General features: G+C 35.3%; 1 long non-coding RNA gene across 1 annotated transcript in view; it reads left to right on the top strand.

Annotated features, from left to right (window-relative positions):
- The first annotated feature begins 9,948 nt into the window (after nucleotides 1-9,948).
- LOC103600276 overlaps nucleotides 9,949-10,214 on the top strand; it is an 8,390-nt gene continuing 8,124 nt past the window's right edge. Inside the window, exon 1 of the long non-coding RNA XR_551380.1 lies at nucleotides 9,949-10,129. This is a non-coding gene — a long non-coding RNA (uncharacterized LOC103600276). The remainder of the gene's footprint in view (nucleotides 10,130-10,214) is intronic.

Below are 10,214 nucleotides of genomic sequence, written 5' to 3'. Positions count from 1 at the left end.
TTTTAGAGGGTCTAGATTATTATATTTCAATGAAGTTTGAGTAATTGCTCTGTGTCAGGCACTATGTGAAGTGTTGACATACGATGAAAACTTAGATATAATCCTTGTCCTTTAGGAAAGAATTTTAAATACATTCAAATAAACCCACACTTTGTTTTTAAAGCACACTAATTCCTTCATACCTTGTATTACAGTAGTAATGAAGTACAATTAATACATCTAAAATTCTGGGGCTTTCAGCATGTTCACAAATGACTTCTGCATTTCACACGTTTTTTTCAACCTGCTGAAAGCCTGTACTACGTAGCTATTGCTACAATAATGATTTATAATAAAAAGTGTCAATTTATCAGTAGCAAAAGGTTTGGCTGATCTAGGCTTTGCTTAGCTAGTAGCTAGTAGCTAGTAGCTCATCTGGACTTGGCTCCAGATAATAAACCAATTTTAAGTATGCTCCATGTGTCTCATTCTGCAACCCGAGCTGAAGGGGTAGTGGATACTTAGGGCATTTTTTTTTGGTAGGGATGACAGAAGTGCCAAGAGGGATAAGCCAAAATGTGATAGAGTATTTCAAGCCTTTGCATACATCACATCAGCTAATATTCCACTGGCCAAAGCAAAACACATTCATTAGAGTTACAACAGATGCATTATTTCTCATTTTAAAAGTCCTACATAATTGTTATAAACAATTTGGAGCAGGTATATCACATGAAGAAAAATAAAGATAGTAATAACCAGATAACTTCTTTAATCTTTATATATTTCTTTCCAATATTTTACAGTATATACGTTTAAAATCTGAAAAATGTTTGAATTATATACAAGTATATATGTGTGCATATACACATTACTTGATTAATGAAAAATAACACTTTTGAAATGACTTTTAGTGTTTCATAAATTAAATAGTAATATGAATGTTTTGCTTAACTTACAGAAGCATTTAAAATATAGTAAATAAACTGTACTTAAGTTTTCAATAAAATTAGAAAGATATTGCCTATTCCAATATGACCAATTCTTCACAAAGTGTTCTTGTATCACCAGACTGAAATAATATTCAAGACAGTGTAATTAAATGTGATTTTTACTGGAATTACCAAAAAACACTACATAATGAGCATTCTAATTTATTGCATTTTCCTCTAAAACATTTGAAAATGCTAAACAAATAAGCAACATAATAACCAAAAATAATTACATTCCTATTTGTTGTTTTAAAGTACTTATTCCTTGGCCATTCAAGCCTATCAGCATATTTTCAATCTAATGAACCAAGGTCAAATGCACTCTAGAGATATTTTTTAATGGAATTTTCAAGCAGTCCATGCCATTGTACCCTAAACTAAACAATTTAATGATCAGTACATTTAGAGTGTATATTATGTAACTTCAGAGAGCTTTGGAAATGCAGGGGCACTTTTTAAATGCTGAGTAGTATATTTGGTCGTTCTTTCTGAACAGAGATGGAAAAAAAAATCATTTTGCCAACTTTTTTTCCCAGTGAGACAATGTACAGACAAATTGTAAGTGTAAATTTAATTCTTTCAGTAATTATTTTAATACGATTAAAAGCACGTATAGAAACATTCAACGGACAGTGAGCAAAACAAGATGGAGTGGCTGGATGAACTTGGCTGTCATTAATTTGTTAACAATTGTGCACACATCAATATTATTAAATTATATTGTGGAAGGCAATCTGTCCATTGATTAACTTATGAACGAGGCATTAAGTTTAAGGGGATTTTATTTTGATATTAAAGTATATTAAAGCAGATTTACTAAGCTATTAACTATATTGTAAGTGATGCCACATTATAAACAATGTTTCCCTGAGTCATTTTAATAATATGGCAAGAATACTCTAGTATTTATCACAATGCAGTTTGCTGTTGAACACAATCATCATTCTATCTTCGAAATAATCTTCCTCCTATATTCTGTCATGTTTACTGTGTTATATTTCTAGATTTCTTTTTCCAGTGCTTCTTTCTGTATCTCATTTTTGACTCTTCTCACTTCCCTAACATGTTAATCATGGCTTTAAAAGGCAGTGTTCTCTTTGTATTCCCTAAGCCTCTCACTTGAATATTTTTATGGTTTCTCCTTATTTTATTTACCAAGTATACACAGATAACAACTAACTTAGTCTCCTATCCTAGACTCTTCCAATGACTTATAATTAATTTCCAACTTTTCTTTTGTCCCTTACCAATTAGTTCACCACTAAGTTTCAAAAATTCTTTTTTCCATACAAATCATGATTTATTTAAGTCTTCTTTAATTTTCACAGAAACATTGTCTAGTTTTAATGTACATAATTTGGACATATTTTATTAAGCTTTTTCTAGGTATTTGATATTTTTGATGTAATTGTAAATGGTATTGAATTTAAATTTTTAATTAATTAATTAATTTATTGGTCATGAACAATCTTTACTTTCATATGGAACAACAAGAGACCCCAAATAGCCAAAGCAATCCAGCGCAAAAATAAATAAATAAATAAACAAAGCCTGAGGCATAACACTCCCTGACTTAAATTAAACTACAAAGCTATAGCAACCAAAGCAGTGTGGTACTGGTATAAAAATAGACACTCAGACCAGCGGACCAGAATAGAGAATCCAGAAATTACCCCTAAGACTTACAGCCATCTGATATTTGAAAAAGGCAACAAAAACATACACTGGGGAAAACAACACCTCTTCAACAAGTGGTGCTGGGAAACTTGGATATCCATATGCAGAAGAATGAAACTAGACATGCACCTCTCACTATATACTAAAATCAACTCAAAATTGATTAAAGACTTGAGTATAAGACCTGAAACTATAAAATCAATAAGGGAAAATATAGGTGAAACACTTCAGGAATTAGGTCTGGGCACAGAATTTAAGCTTCAAAAATTCATTTGCAGTATCTCATAAATCTTTTCTCTCCTCTCTAATATCTATTTCTGTAGCCATAAGTAAGATAGGTAAGATCTATTGCTCTTGACAATGATATTCAATAGAATTTCTGCAATGATAGAAATATTCTATGCCTGCATTGTTCAATAAGGTAGCCATTGGGGAGATATTGAACATTTTAAAAGTGCTCAGTGCAATTGATAGACTAAAATTTAGTTTAATTTTAATAAGCTTTAAATTTGAATAAGCACATATGGTTAGTAGCTACTATATTGCACAGCACAGTGCTAGGATATTTTCTGTAGTCTGAATTGATCTTAGAAGTTCCAGGATAAATATCTTCCAATCTATCCTTAAATACAGATAACTGTACATTTTACTCTGCCTCGCTCAGCCAGTGAGCGGGAACCGGTCTGTATGTGGGATCCGAACCTCGGGCGGGAGTGCCACCGCGCTTCCCAAATGGTGCACTTATCCAGTGCGCCACCAGGCTGGCCCCCATAGATTCACTTTTGAAATTCACTTTGATTTGGTTCCATCACACTTTTCCAGTCATTTATATTAATCTCATTCTTATATACTCTAATCTATCTAAATAGAATTTTCTTTATTCTGGCGTCATAGTTTATGCTTGCTCGATACTCATAATTTAACTTGTATAGTATTCTCTTCACTCGATACTCATAATTTAACTCGTATAGTATTCTCTTCTAAAAATCCTTTGCCCAAACTGCATTTCCAAATCATCTTAGCTGAGTGTCAGCTTAAGTTGCTAAATATTTCATGAAGCTTTTCCCACTTTCCCCTACTATAGGCCAGCTTTCTCTTCAGTGCAGCACTTTAGTTATCTATCTTTATTTCCTCTTGACATATATATTTTTAAATAAGTTTATAAGCTCTTTGAGGTCATGTTCCATATCTGATTTATTCCATGCTTCTTAGTTTTTGGTCCACTATCTGGCCCACAGAATATCCAAAATAACTGATTATAGAATGAATGGATTAACAAAACAGCATGGTGTTTGCATAAAAATAGAAACAGGTACCAGTGTAACAGAATATAGAACCCAGAAATAAATCCACATATATACAGCCAGCTGATCTTTGACAAAGGCACCAATAACATGCATTTGGAAAAATAGCCTTTTCAATAAATGGTGCAGGAAAAGTTATATATCCATATGCAGAAGAGTGGAACTAGAACTTATCTCTCACCATATACCAAAATCAACTGAAAATGGATTAAAGACTTAAATGTAAGACTTGAAACAATAAAACTAGTAGAAAAAAAACATAGGGGAAACATTCCAAGACATTAATCTGGGCAAAAACTTTATGGAGAAGATTTTTAAAGCACAGGCAACAAAAGCGTAAATAAACACATGGGACCACATTGAACTAAAAAGCTTTTGCACAGCAAAAGAAACAATCAACAGAGCAAAGAGGCAACCAGCAGAGTGGGAGAAATTGTTTGCAAACTATTCATCCGACAAGGGATTAATATCCAGAATACACAAGGAACTTAAATAACTCAACAGCAAAAAAGCAATCTGATTAAAAAATGGGCAAATGACTTGAATAGACATTTCTCAAAAGAAAATCTACAAGTGGCCAACAGGTGTATGAAAAAATGCTCAACATCACTCACTAATCACCAGGGAGATGCAAATCAAAACCACAATGACATATCAGCCAGTTAGAATGGTTATTATTAAACACACACACAAAAAATGTGGCAAGCGTGCAGAGAAAAGGGAATTCATATACTCTTGGTGAGAATATAAATTAGTGCAACCATTATGGAAAACACTATGGAGCTTCCTCAAAAAAATGAAAATAGTGCTACTATATGATCCAGCAATCCCACTGCTGGGTATTTATCCAAAGGAAAGGAAATTAACTTACTGAAGAGATGTCTGCACCCCCATGTTTCTCACAGCACTGTTCACAATAGCCAAGATATGGAATCAACCTAGGTGCCCATCAAAAGATGAATGGATAAAGAAAATGTGATATATATGCACAAAAAACACTACTCAGTCACGAAAAAGATGGAAACCCTGTCATTTGTGGCAACATGGATGAGCCTGGAAGACATTATGTTAAGTGAAATAAGTCAGGCACAGAAAGAAAAATACTGCATGTTCTCACTCGTATGTGGGAGCTAATAAATAAATAAATAAATGAGTAACTTTTAGAAAAAAATGAATGTATTAAATAACAAATAATGAATGTGAACCTTTGAATTTGAAACTCTTTTCATCAGTAGAACATTTCAAGTGAAGGTAATTAAGCCATTAGTTAAATACAAATTTATAAATGACTACATCCCATATATGGAGACATGTGATATACATACTCCCAAATATGCAAATAGTCTTTTCAGGTATAGCTTAATGGTTTGCATATTTGATACAAACTGTTTTATCTTTTCACGGGCATATGTAAGACATATACATTGCTGTCTAATATGCCCTACACAAAGTAATTTTTACTTTTTATTTTTCTAGATATTTGTTCACCATTTCACTTCCCTCATGTAAAGCAATCTTAAACAGTATAATTGTATGCTACAAAACAAAACAATATGTGAAAATATTTTTCTTAAACCAAAATATTTTGTTAAGTTGATTAGATTTTTTCCTCCATGAGCATTTGTTTGCCATCTGTATTCATTCCAAGGAAACTGGTCATTTCTATTAAGGAAACTTGGATAGTGGATACCCTACCCTTTGGAACTATTGAATTATGACAGTTACTAATATATTAAAAACCTGATACTCAACTTAATATTTTGTGTATTCTGAGAAGTTTATTACTTTCAAAGAAATATTAGTCCCAAATAGCAAATAGGTGTATTGATAGTATAAACACAATCCAAAAAATCTGTAATACAATTTTTCAATAAGAAACATTGCTTAATGTTTTTTATTTTTTATTACAGATATCAGTGATTCCACTGTTAGTAGTACTAAATGACAAACTGCTTTAAAGATGGCATTAGGCAGTGTTCAATTGCTAAGGAATACTCACGAGTGTTCGGTTGCTAAGGAAGACTCACAGGACCAACTTTGACAAGCTTTACAAATCTACAGTCCATTGCATTAAAAGGCTACAATAAGGCAACAGCATGAAGTCAGGATAAATATCATAGCGAAAAGCTTCCTCACAGAAAGGGTCTAAAGAATCCAAACATAAGCTGCCAGTGTCCTCCCCTTGCAAAGAGCACACCAGGATGTACCTTTTTTGTCAGATCAGGAACAGAATTTTCTCTCATATCAGTGACTCAGAAAATTGTAGTCCAAGATGGAGTCTCAGCCAGGATTTCTTATACCATGATGATCATGTAGGCATATTGCTGCTGCATAACCAGCCCTAATGGCACAGCTCTCCAGGTCTCTCACCAAGACCAGGTGCAAATCATCAGTCTTACTTATCTATAAATAATATCGACATGCAGATCACCCCAGAACTCCTCAGACCTATAGTTGCATAGCAACACTATTAGTCCGTGTAGTTTATGTCAGTGCTATCCAAGTACTCTTATTTCAGTAAAAGAACTCAGAACAATTCCACATCTGTGGGAATTAAGTCTCACCTCATAGAAACCAAACAATAGGAGCTATTTCTTGCAACACATAAATGTGACAAAGGATTATATACATGAGGGACGCATGTAAATTAAAAATACAAAGACAACCCAATGAAAAGGAGGCAAAATCCCAAATATCAAACGCACAGACATACTCCCACCACACACACACAACACCCTCACTAATAATTGAGGAACAGCATAAAAAAACACAACACTCATTAGTTTGCCAAATTTTTCCAATGTCTGATAGAAAAGTTTCAGTAAGAATCTGGGAAATCTAAAACACTTGTATGTTGCCATGGAAGTATAAAATAGTAAAAGAGCAATTTGTCAAGCTTTACAATAATTAGGGATGCTTATACTTAAAGACAAGCTATTTAACCTACAAAAACATACCCTAAAGAAACTAGAAAACATAACATGGAGAAACATTTGCACAATTATTTAATGCAATGTTATTTGTAATCTCAAAAATTGAGAAACAACATATTGACTTTGCATACTAGAATAGATCAAAAAATTATACACTTCTTCAGTGAAGCACTGAGTAGAGCTTAAAATAAATGAGTAAGTACTCATGTATCATGTTACAGTTGTAATGTTATACAATTCCTGAATTGTGTATGTGCTATTAACATTAAATTTAAGCACATAAATTTGAGATACACAAATAAAATTTTGGAAAGATATGCATCACTTATATAAAGTTTGAAAACAGAAAAATATGTACAACGTTATTTTTGAATCCATGTATATGTCGTGAAATATAAAAGTTATGTAAGATAAACACCACTTTCTGGATAGTGGGTACCTCTGGGGAGAAACTTAAGAAATGCTCTCAGTGAGGGATCCAACATGATTTATTTCTTCAAAAAGAAATACTTGTTGTAAGTGTGGCTCAATGGTAACTAAACCATTTGGAAAATCAAACCCGTGCTTCTTAGAATTTGGGTTGTGAAGGGACAGTGACAGGCTCACATCTGAAAAGAATTCTACCAAAATAGACAGGGAGGCCATGGAAGTCAAACTGCCCACACACCAAAAGTAAAAATAAATAGTAAAAATTAAAAAAGAAAAGACCTCAGATGGATTGTGTGGACTTTATGTGAGGAAGCCTGCCTGGGTTCCTTCCTAAAATTACTGTGTCCATTCAAAAATTACTGCCTGGTTGTAGAATATGACCCCAGCCTTAGAACAGGAATTGAGGAAAGTTCTAAGCTGCCAGGCAGATATTTTCAAAGTCAAGGGCAATGAACTTTGATGGTTGCAGATGGAATACTTTTCAATAATTCTCACAAACACACAAAAAAGCATTTTATGAAACATTAATTGGCATTAGGTATCTGCCATATTCAGAGGGAATCGTCAAGGAAATACATCTGTCATTCAAGTAAAACTCTTCTTGACCATATAGGCTGCCCATTTGAGGAAAGAGTGAAGGAAATAAAACAAAAAAATAAAGAAACTTAAGGTGAGACAAAGATGATGAAGATGAGGAACCAGATAATGCTCCAAGGGTGATTCAAGACTGTACTGAGAGATCCAGCTCGTAACTGAATAAGACTGTGGAATTTTCATAGTTATAATGAGCCAACTACTTTAATTATAAAAATGAGGCTGTTCTTTGAACTGAACGTGGCCAAAGATCTTTTCCTTATCTAAGAGTGATTGGAAATGTTATGGAATCTGCATGTAATTTTATCCTAGGCAGTGAAAAAAGTTAGCCCTACAGCTTAAAGAAAGGGTCAATTAGAGGAACACCATTTTATATTTGTGCCTTAAGTGATGCTATTTATACAATAAACAGATTATACGGTTATTTTATGGGAAACAAACCCAGGGCACAAAGGAACATGTATCTTCCATACAGCAGTTGCAATATACCCTAATCATCTCCTCGATGACATGCAAGTGTCATTATGATAAAATAGAAGACGGAGGTTGAATTTGGTGAATATATACATTATCGACTACTTGACAGCTCTGATATAATTAGAACTTCCAGAGTTTTTCATATTTTTTGTGCTCATTACTAATAAGTACACATTCTAATCCTACGTATTTGTTTTTAGATAAACAGCCATGAAGGACAATGGGAGGATCATTTATATAGCACAGGGACAAAACATGTGTTGGCTGAACTTAATTTTATTTTTTTTTTCCTAAATCATTTAGATAAACTCATCCATCCCCAATGTTTGGGACTCTTTAAGTGAAAAAACTATAATATTTAGTGCAACAATTCTCAGGGTAAACTTCCATGATTATCACATAGCCCTGAAGCAGAGATAATGCTTATTTGAGTTATTTGGTTGATGCAATATTTACTGCAAAAGGGCCTATTATATAATATAACATTAGGTGATATCTAAGTGGTCTCCACAAAGCTTGGAAACACGAAGACTACAAGGTCGTATTGATAACTATTAACATGATATGACATATCAACTGGTCAGTAAATCCAGAAAGTATGTTCTGCCCATAATATTGAATGATTAGCAGTGGAGGGATCTATATCAAAATATCAAATGGGTTCTCAAACTAGGGCCCAGTAAGCACTATACATCCCATATTGCTGCATGTACTGCCCTGTTTCTGGCCTTCTAGAGACATGACCTGTGCCCCTGAAGACATTTGACTGTTTATCTAGCACTTTAAGTGACTTTGCCAACCCTTAAAATAGACTGATCATGCATGCTAGTCTGGAACAGTTTCCTGAGTGTGCATCATACATATACACACACATATTTATTTAAATTTTACACCTGTACTGATGTTCTAATAGATCGTGTTCATTACAAAACCTATACAAATAAAAATGTAAAATTTTGGAGCTGGCTGCTTAGCTCAGTTGGTTAGAGCATGGTGCTGATAACACCAAGGTCCAGGGTTTGTTCCTTGAACCCGCCAGCTGCCAAACAAAAGAAGAAAGAAAGAAAGAAATGTAATTTTTTTTTCTTGCTGGCTGGTCCGGGGATTGGAACCCTGGACCTTGGTGTTGTAACACCACACTCTAACCAAGAAATGCAAATTTTTTAATATAAAGATTAAATAAGCAGTATTTCCACAAAGATATTTACAAGTATGTTCAGTCAAACTAAACACAATTTAATCCTGGCTTTGAAACTTTGAACTTCTGTTTGAAATGAAAACAATTGATAAAATGCTATTAGTGCTTCCGGCGAGACATGACGTAGGCGGAGCGAAGAGACGTGCTCCGGACGCGGAGGCGGGGCTTTGCCCGTTCAGGGGCGTGTCAAAGATGGTGGAGCCCGCGGAGGGCAGGGGCGTGGGCAAGTTAGCGCGCAGGCGCGTGGCCGCAGCTGGAGGCCCGTGGCGGTGACAGGCGATATGCAGCCAGGGCGAAGAACAGCTGCGGATACCGGCGCCGGCGGCGTGGAGAGCGCGGCCAGTGCAGAACTCCAGGCTTTGCCCGGGACTGAGGCCTGACTGACGGGGCGTGGCCTTAAACTACGAAAGGACGTCTCCGGCGTGTGGGCGTGGTGACGCTTTAGGGGCGTGGCGACGCGTTAGGGGCGTGGCCAAGGTGACCGCGCATAGCACACACGGGTACCGGAAGCGATCGAGGGGGTTCCGACTCAGCGAAGTCGTTCTGGTAAGGGCGGTGGCCGATGTGGAGCGCGGGCAGCAGGGGGTCGTGGCCTGGCAGAGAGCCCTTGGCCCCGTGAGGATGGCCGGGG

Source organism: Galeopterus variegatus, unplaced genomic scaffold, assembly GCF_000696425.1.
Source record: "Galeopterus variegatus unplaced genomic scaffold, G_variegatus-3.0.2 Scaffold3289, whole genome shotgun sequence".
Lineage (NCBI taxonomy): Eukaryota > Metazoa > Chordata > Mammalia > Dermoptera > Cynocephalidae > Galeopterus > Galeopterus variegatus.
Note: the sequence above shows the minus strand (reverse complement) of the source record. Positions and strands in the feature narration are given on the sequence as shown.